We start from the raw sequence: 8,673 nt of genomic DNA on the forward strand, positions 1-8,673 counted from the left end.
TTTTCTTAAGTTTATCAAGAAAGAAGGCCACTGATCTCTTTTTCAACAGTGTGGGAATACAACATTTCACTGAAGGATTTGGATCTGGAATGAAACTAACTTGACAAGGAAGGTATGGTTAACCACCTTGCTTATTTTTCCATAGAGAATGTGATATAAATCCCATATGAATTCCCTAAGATAAATCCAGCATCGTTCAATATGTGGCTCACACTGAACTCAATTTTATGAGTAAATAATGAAGTGCTCCAAATTCCAATAGTTATTTTATGTTCTCCTAGCCACAGGGCATAAAAATACATCAAGGGGTTTTTTTTTTTTTCCATATGGGTTAAAAACCATTTCTTGGGCTGACTTGAACAAAAGATGAAGCTCAGTTTTTAATTAAATCTTACTTTATAGTAGATAAGGTTCTTCAGCTCCCCTTTACATTCACGCTCATTACAGAAAAGAGCAGTCTGCTACAGTTGCATCATGTGAGGATGACAAAATATTTCCATGAAATTTCCCATTGAAATTTCTTCCCTTCTCTTTTTCAGGTTTGTCTGCAAAACAACAACAAGGAAAAAAAAGGTCTCTCCTTTCTGTCTTTTAGATGTGACCAAGGAAAAAAAACCACCAAAAGCCTTCTCCATAAGCACACTTTCCATAAACACATTCAGTGCTTGATGTTCCCCACCTCCATCCTCAAAGGTGTACCGTTTCTTTCTCCTGTAGTTACAGCTTCCTGAAGAACCATCCTTCAGGGTCCTTCTGCATGGCAAAAAAAAAAGGACGTAAGTTCTGTGTGCTTTCTTGATTCCTATTGACCTTACCACAGTAGCCCAATATCCACCAAAACACACAGACAATAATTTCCAATAATTCATTGGCATCCTTTTCCAATAATTCTATTTGTAAGAGGCAAGAGACACCAGGGAGCATATTCCAAGGAACAAAAATGCTGTTTCTTTCATAGCCTGAATAAAAATGGAAGAAATGTTTTCCAACCTGAAGAGCAAATTAATTAGTGAGCCTTGTCAAGCTCAAAAATCCCCCTCCATCAAATTAAGATAAATGAAATATTAATTTTGTTATTTTAAACTCATTTTCCTTACAGTCCACTGTAAATACTGAAATATAAGAAATATCCTGTGAACACACATTCATAGCTCAGGTCTATTTCCAGGGATCAAGGAGACAAGGAGTGCAAATACATTACTCACTGACTTTTTGCAGACTTTTTTTTTTAATCATAAATCACTTATCTACATCTACATGACTGTTTGGATTCCAGAATAAAATGCACGTTTTCTGAAGGATTCTGATCTGAGTGGGTCATAAGAGGGACTGTGAAGAGTCATAAATGGTAATGGCCATAAACCAACCCGGGGTTTCATGCATCTGTTAAGGTAGATTGCCTGAAGTGAATCATGGCATCAGCTTGTAAGGAAAGATTCCATGTTTTAATTCTTGCTATACATCAATACCAACAATGCAAAAGCTTGTAGTTTATCTATGTCTCCTTGCTTACTCCATGTCAAACAGTGGATTTCACCCTCTATATGCTGGGTGGGAGACTGACTTCCCTAAAACATTACACACTGGGAAGCTGTGGTCTAACATACCTTGCCAATTTTGCCTGAAGCTGTTTCTGTCAACAATAGAGAAAAGGAGCTATCATTTATTTCAGTGGATGCTGGTTCAGATGGAAAGACTATACACAAAGCTTTAGGGACTGTTTTTGATCACCCAGAGTCTGGGGTTTTTTTATTGTTGCTCATCTCTGCATTTCCTGATTTTGCTGAAGTAAAGAACAGCTGTTCTCACAAGCTTACCAATTCAAAGCTGCAAATACAGAAGTTGCATCCAAATTTCCTTTTTCTTTATTAGTGCAGGATGGATGCTGTCTCATTCAATGGAGAACAAAAGTAAGTCCATAAAAGGGAGGAAGGGGAGTCAGTCTCACAATTCTACTAACTGTGGGGAAAACTATCTTCCCGTTTGTATATCTACAGGCACACTGCTGGAATTTCTTGCTCCCCAATAGAAGAGATACTGTGGTAACATGGTTCACACATGGAAGGCTGCTCCCCAAAATTGTTCTGGTGTCATTACAGTGACAACCCTGAGGTCACCTCAGCAAAGCTGGTGTTTTTCCAGGACAATAAGACAAATGTGATTTCTTCACAATGCATGTCCCTTGCACTGTGTTCAGTTACATTTGCAGATCAGTTGTAGACACAGTACAACTGACCTGAATGTGCTCAGTGAACCTGCCCTGGTTTCCTGGGTGCTCAGCAGTCCAAAAATATCATGTTGTTTGCCCCAAATAAACCTTTTGCAAGGTAAGTAGATATGACAAGAAAACATGAAATCAAAGTAAAACATACCACAGGAGCACTTAGATTACATATGCTATAAAACCTGCCCAGAAATTTGGTCAAGTGTCTGCTACGTGTTGCTGTGTTGCCAAAATAGCCCTACAGTTCCACAGCTACAGTACCTACCTGCCAACTTTCTAACAGCATGTCTGTCCAGGGAAAACACTGCACCCAGGCAGCAGGATGGATATTTGCCAGGAAAACGTCTCTCTTTGAACTGGACTGTGCACAGCAAACCGACGTGCAGCCCCTGTGCTCTCTAGCTAGCTCAGGCATCAACAAAATAGCAGCCACTGCCAGGACAAAATTTTACGTATGTCCTTCAAGTGGGATATAGTTTGTAGCTGTAGGAAGAAGAGAGATCCCCATTTGATCCTCCCTTGGTAAACTCAAGGAAACAAATTCAGCACCGTGCCACTGTGCCTGCGGCAGAGAGCAGAGCTGCTGAGCTCTGAGAACAAAAGGATCAAGCTTGCTGGCTGCAGGGAGTGAGGGAAGACAGTGCACTACACACTCCTACTTGCTGCTGGGGAGGGGTTTGCCTCTCTGACACACCAGAAAACAAGGGAGCATGACTTTTAGGTCCAGCACTTTGTATTACTTCTCCTGCTGTCTCGGTCACTGAAATGAACACAGCTGACAGCTAGCAGGTAAGTCGCTACCTACATGCAAGTCAAGTGCAACACACAGTGTATTTTCCCACACAAGTTAAAGACACATTCAGAATCCCAAATAATAATTTATCACAAAAGAATTTGCTCATTATGTGCTTTGCCTGGCCCTCATGGTCTTGCAAAGCCCTCTGAACTGTCAGGCCTGAAATAATCTCCTGCTGCCTGTAACACTGGCCTTTTTTTCTTTTCATGTAACTGCAAACAGGAGCTCCTTATTCACAAAATAAAAGGTTATTAAACTCAGCAGAGTTATTCTAAAAAAGATAGAAATGAACTTTGACTGCAATCTTAAGTGTGAGTCTTGCTTGGAAAGCTGTTTGACACACAGAAGGAAAGCAGAGAGCACAGATTCAAGGCTGGCCATTTTCATGTGTAGTCACCATTAAGCTGACAAGAGAGTAATCTGCTACCTCACTTTGTTATGAATGGTCCTTTAAATTTAGGGTTACTGTTACTTTTATGGAAGGATCATTTAAGCTGCAAGCTCTCTTGACATGAACCTCCCTTTTCTAAACAAGGCATACATCTCAAAATGATTTAGATGTTTGTGGCTTACACTACTCAGTTGCATCACTTATGCCAGAGTGACTCAGATGAGCAACATGGTGACAGATAAACCTAAGCAGCTGGAGTCCTATCTGATTAAATCTTTAAATCCATAGTGGTTCACCTGTAAAACAGCATCACAGTCATGATGTGAAAACTAAGCTGGTGGTTAGCCAATGGAAGTGCACCACAGACCTCCAAAGGCCAAGTTTTAACTTACCTGCTTGTTTTAAACAGGATGATGAATGACAGTGAAAAAGGCACTCGGTCTTCCTTCCTTTAATGCCCTTCTTTGTTTAATAGCTGGACTGCCCAGCTACAATATATCTTTTACACACCAAGCTTACTAACTCCACTCCAAACCTGAAGTATTAAAGCTATTCTCTCTGCTAACCTTTGCCTGGCGCACAAATTGCCACAACAACCTCGCAGCTACTGTGATGGAGGTACAATGCCTTGAGAAAACATGGTCTGGAGCAGGTCAGAATGATTATTAGCACCAGTCACACTTGCTAGTAATAAAAGAGATAAGCTGTATTTAACTATCTTGCTGGTAACCATCAAGAAATCAAATGAGCTAATTACTATTTCCTTTCTTTCCCCACTGATCTGCAATCCCTGGATGAATGCTGTGTAAACCAGAAAAATTTTTGTGGCCATCCTTTAGTAATTGACCTTTAGCTCTCCCCATTTCATTTGCCCTAAGTGTTAATTGACTTTGAAAAAGCAGTATATTATCCTTTTAGAAAAGAAAGTCTGATTTGTGCCCGCCAACATCTCACAGCATCAAAGCCCTGTTAAATCATAGAGCAATACAGCTGAAAATGAGTCTCTAGAAGAAATGGAGAGAGGGTGGGGGAAGGAAGCAGAATCATTACTGAAAGAGCTCCACTGCCATCTAGAGACAATCTGCACCAGACAATTTTCTGAAAGAGAGGTTGTTAGTCAAAATATTTCCATTCTTATGTTGGGGGAGGTAGGAACTCCACTCAGATTCACTGTATCTATTAAATTTTTAACCAATTTCTATTAATCTGCACAAAAAATAACATATCCTGGAATGTAATCTACCATGAATTCTATGGAAATCATGAGAGAAAGCTTTAAAGGTTCACCTACAAGCTCCCCTAAAATGATGTACAGTACCTGCATAGTTTTGTTTCAAAGAAGCTTCTTTGAAGATGTATCTTTGTAGAAAGATGCTTTATTACTAAACAATTTACATTTTAAAGGACATGTTATGTCCTTGGCAGCTGCCTTTATGGTATTGCTTGTTAGTAAGAAAGAAAGAATGTGCTATACAGTGTAAGATTTTTTTTACTCCTTCAAGCATATAAAATTTTATTTTCTTCATGTTTTATATGAGATCAGCAGGCACCCACAGAACACGTTACTAGTAAGAGTCTACTTTAATCTGACTGATTTAATTTACTGCGTCTCTGACCAAAAAGCCAAGGAACTCTATTCAGTGTATAAGACAGGTCAACTACTATAAAAACTAGAGAAGTGTCCCTCACTGGGAGCAGCTAATCCAATTACAATCTCAAAGCAGCTGACACAACCTGGCTAAGTGCATCTGGAACAAAAGGAATTATTTTTAAGCTACAGCTGGCAACTAATGCAACTGTGTCATTAATGAACCTCAAAATGGAGGGTTCATTACTGCTGTGTCACAAAAACACTCAAGAGTGACTTGCGGTGCTCTTGGTCTCCACCACTTATGGATTTACCTGCTGATTAAAGAGCACTGTGAGACTTTTAACAGCAATCATCTCTTTACTGACTCTGAACATTTCAAAACCAAGACCTGTTTGAGGACTGCTAGTCTGCCACTGTTAAACAGGCAGCTAGGGTATTTCTCATATTACAGCTTACTTTGCTTCCTTTGTGAAATATCTTAGGGTACACAAAGTAGTAAATTTGTGGTTATTCCCTTTAGCAAGCTACTTAGGTGCTCTGTGCAAGGTATTTGCCCACTTTGGCAGCAGTAGCGACTTAATAGTGCACAGAAAGTTATAATGGTAGCTAAACTTTGGTTAAATGTATGTTAAACGTGATGCATTATGCAATTATGAGAGGCAGTATCTAAATTATTTTTAATCTTATTTCCTGACTAAATATGGCACCTCAAAACTGGTTTACCAGGGAAATTATATTCATTTTCATTGAAATACACTGAATAACTTAGATTTGCTAAGCCAAGGACTGCTTTCAGTGAGGTGACTTGTCAGTCTTCTTGCTCCTATCAATGCTGACACTGATGATTCCTGGATGGAAGAACACAGTAGTTGTGAATGATAGGTTTATGAAGAGAGGGAATCCAACATTTCAATCGAATTTTTGGAAACAGAGCACAGAATACTGAATCAGATGCCTGACTGGATGGATCTCCCAGTCCAAATTTGATGCAAAATGCAGGAGGCATTTCTGCCAGTGAGTACAGCCAAGAGGCTTGTCCTGAGGAAAAACCCAAATGCACCTTTAAAAAACAATTTTTCTTTTTGGCTGACAAACACAATTAAGCTGCACAGTTCAGGGAGAGAACAACAGCCATAAGAATAGTAACTGTGAAAGTGCAAACACTTACACAAGGCTAGACTGGGCTTTTTGCTGTTACCCTGTTTCTTTCCTTGTCCAGAGACCTTGAAGACAGGCCTGAAATAATGACAAAGAATAACAGCTCGCCCTATAGCAATAATACATTAGAACTAAATTGGATAAACATCAAAAAACAAAGTTTTAGACAGAGAACTGCTTCTAGTGAAGCATAAATACAGGGTTTCTTTGCTTTCTTCTTTTATTAGGGGCAAATAAATTCAGCCCATAATGCTTGCAACATGAAAACAAGCACCTCATCTGGTATATTTTACACTAGAAGTTATTTTAGACACTATTTTCAACAGACAGGCTTGTTGCTATCAGACAAAAAGTACGTCAACTTGTTATAGATGGGAAGAGAACATCCATATTGTGAAAATTAAAAGATAGCATCTCTTCTGTGTCTAGAATTTATTACGGAGTTCAAAGGGCATTGTAGAAATTCTGTTTGATTTGTACTTGCAACTGGATATAATAGGATAGGCTTCATGAAGATATGGATCTCTCAGCCTTTTCTGAAGGCTGTCTTAAATATTATATTTCAAGGAACATAAATAAAACTCCTTTACAGTGTGACTGTAATCAGTTTATGTCACATCTTGATGCTTCCTTCCCCTGGCTTCCAGACTTTCTCTTCTTCACTGAAACTCTTTATTCCTAAGGTTAGACTCTGCCCCACTTTTTTTTTTTTTTTTTTTTTTTTTTTTTTTTTTTTTTTTTTTTTTTTTTTGTAAAATGACTGGTACAATAAGACCAACCCATCCTCCTTAAAGGTAACTGTCACATCAGGATCCAGTCCCTGCTCATAATGAAATCCCTAGAACATTCATGCTAGGTACTTTCATTCATTTTAGCAAAAAAAGAAAGGCATACATAAATCTTTCTCCTGCTTCCACAAGCTCTTAACTCATAGGTTCTTTGACTGAGAATTCTTATTTGAACTGGAGCTTCAATTAAGTAGGTTTCTTATTAAATGCCAGGTAAAACATGATTACATTGCTGCAATGTAATATTTTATGATTTTAAGATGTTTATTTTTGTACTGATTTTAAATATTTTGAAGAATAGGCTGGGTCTGCTCTGTAAAAAGCAAAAGCAGCAGTTTGATATTGTTTGCCGAAACTTCTTCAGTGATCAATGCAAGGACTAACCACAAGTCTGTAACTTACTCGAAGTTAAAAGTTGCCATTCTCGCACAAATGTCAGGAACCTGCCTTCTTAGTATAGAGTATCTTGTGCTTGATCTTGACAGATTATCATCATGGAGGCATGCAACCATGACAATTGATATCAAAATCAGTCATACTCAGGAATAGCCAATATTATCAAATCCTATCATATATATGTGTGTGTGTGTGTGCACTATACCGATGAGCCTTGTAATATGGAGACAGGAATAAATAAACAGGAAACAGGTATGCTCTTCTGTTCTTTACAAGTAAACTGTAGGGCTAACCACTCCAAATTTCTCCGCTGTTTAAAGAGCTGCCACAACCTTTTGTTCACCCTTTTGGAGACCTGACTCTAAGCAGCATCCAACTTTTCATGATCGCTGCAAATTATTGCCCTGTACTCACTTTAATATGCGAGACATAAGAGGTGAGGTGCTTGGGAGCATAAAAAGCAGCAAGCACACGAGAGCCAGAATGTACTTACTGACTACAGGCAGACCCAATTGGAAGAAGCTGACTGGTGGAGTACTGTAATATTAGCATTGATTTTGTTTACTTTATCAACATGAAAGGAGGGAAATGCAGCAAAAGTGATGAAATGCGCTGATCACATGGAATGGGCGAGTCAACAAAGGCACAATAGGGAAGCAATAAAATTCTCAGGGATCTGGCTAAACTAAAATCACAGGCAGATAAGTGGCTTACAAAATTCAATTTGAGAAAAGGTAAGATACTGAATCTATGGATAAAATAACAGGAAAAGGGAACTCTATTTTCAATGGACAGGGAAGTGACTGCTGAAAAGCGCTGCTTTTTAGCATTTCAATGGAGAGAACAGTGTGCAGTAAACTCAGGCTTCTCTATAAAAAAGCTGCCTTCCTGCCAGCACTTCTTTTTTACCAGTTGCTGCTGTATGGTAAGACACTAGCCAGAAGAGAGAATTAAAAAGAACATGTGAATTTCTTCAACTTTTGCCCAATAGGGTCTTCTTCATATTAAAAAAAAAAAAGAGGGGGAAGAAAAAAAAATATTTAAGAACACAAAAATTAAAGGAGATTATGCTAATACCACACTAGATTAGGTACTATAAAAGTGACATTCATAATGCACGTATCCCTGTGATTACAAATATGAAACAGAGTGGGGAAAGTAGGATGTAAAGGAGACAACAAGGAGATGCATATTGGTTAATACCAAATACTTACTTAAGCAGTCTGAGGAACAGGGCAGACATTTGGAACACAGTGAAGAAGATTAACCACATCACTCTTACTGGCTTTACAAGAAGTACAAATCCTGAGATATTGTTGTGAATCCTGT

General features: G+C 38.6%; 1 long non-coding RNA gene across 1 annotated transcript; it reads right to left on the reverse strand.

Moving 5' to 3' along the window:
- Window positions 1–202: 202 nt before the first annotated feature.
- On the reverse strand, window positions 203–8,673 carry LOC136291498 (uncharacterized). Its single transcript, XR_010721580.1, has 3 exons — window positions 8,559–8,673; window positions 700–753; window positions 203–545 (listed from the first exon to the last, which is right to left on the reverse strand). It is a non-coding gene; the product is annotated as an uncharacterized lncRNA (long non-coding RNA).

This window comes from Chamaea fasciata, unplaced genomic scaffold, assembly GCF_029207755.1.
Source record: "Chamaea fasciata isolate MVZ Bird 193981 ecotype frontalis unplaced genomic scaffold, bChaFas1.0.hap1 SCAF_6, whole genome shotgun sequence".
NCBI lineage: Eukaryota > Metazoa > Chordata > Aves > Passeriformes > Sylviidae > Chamaea > Chamaea fasciata.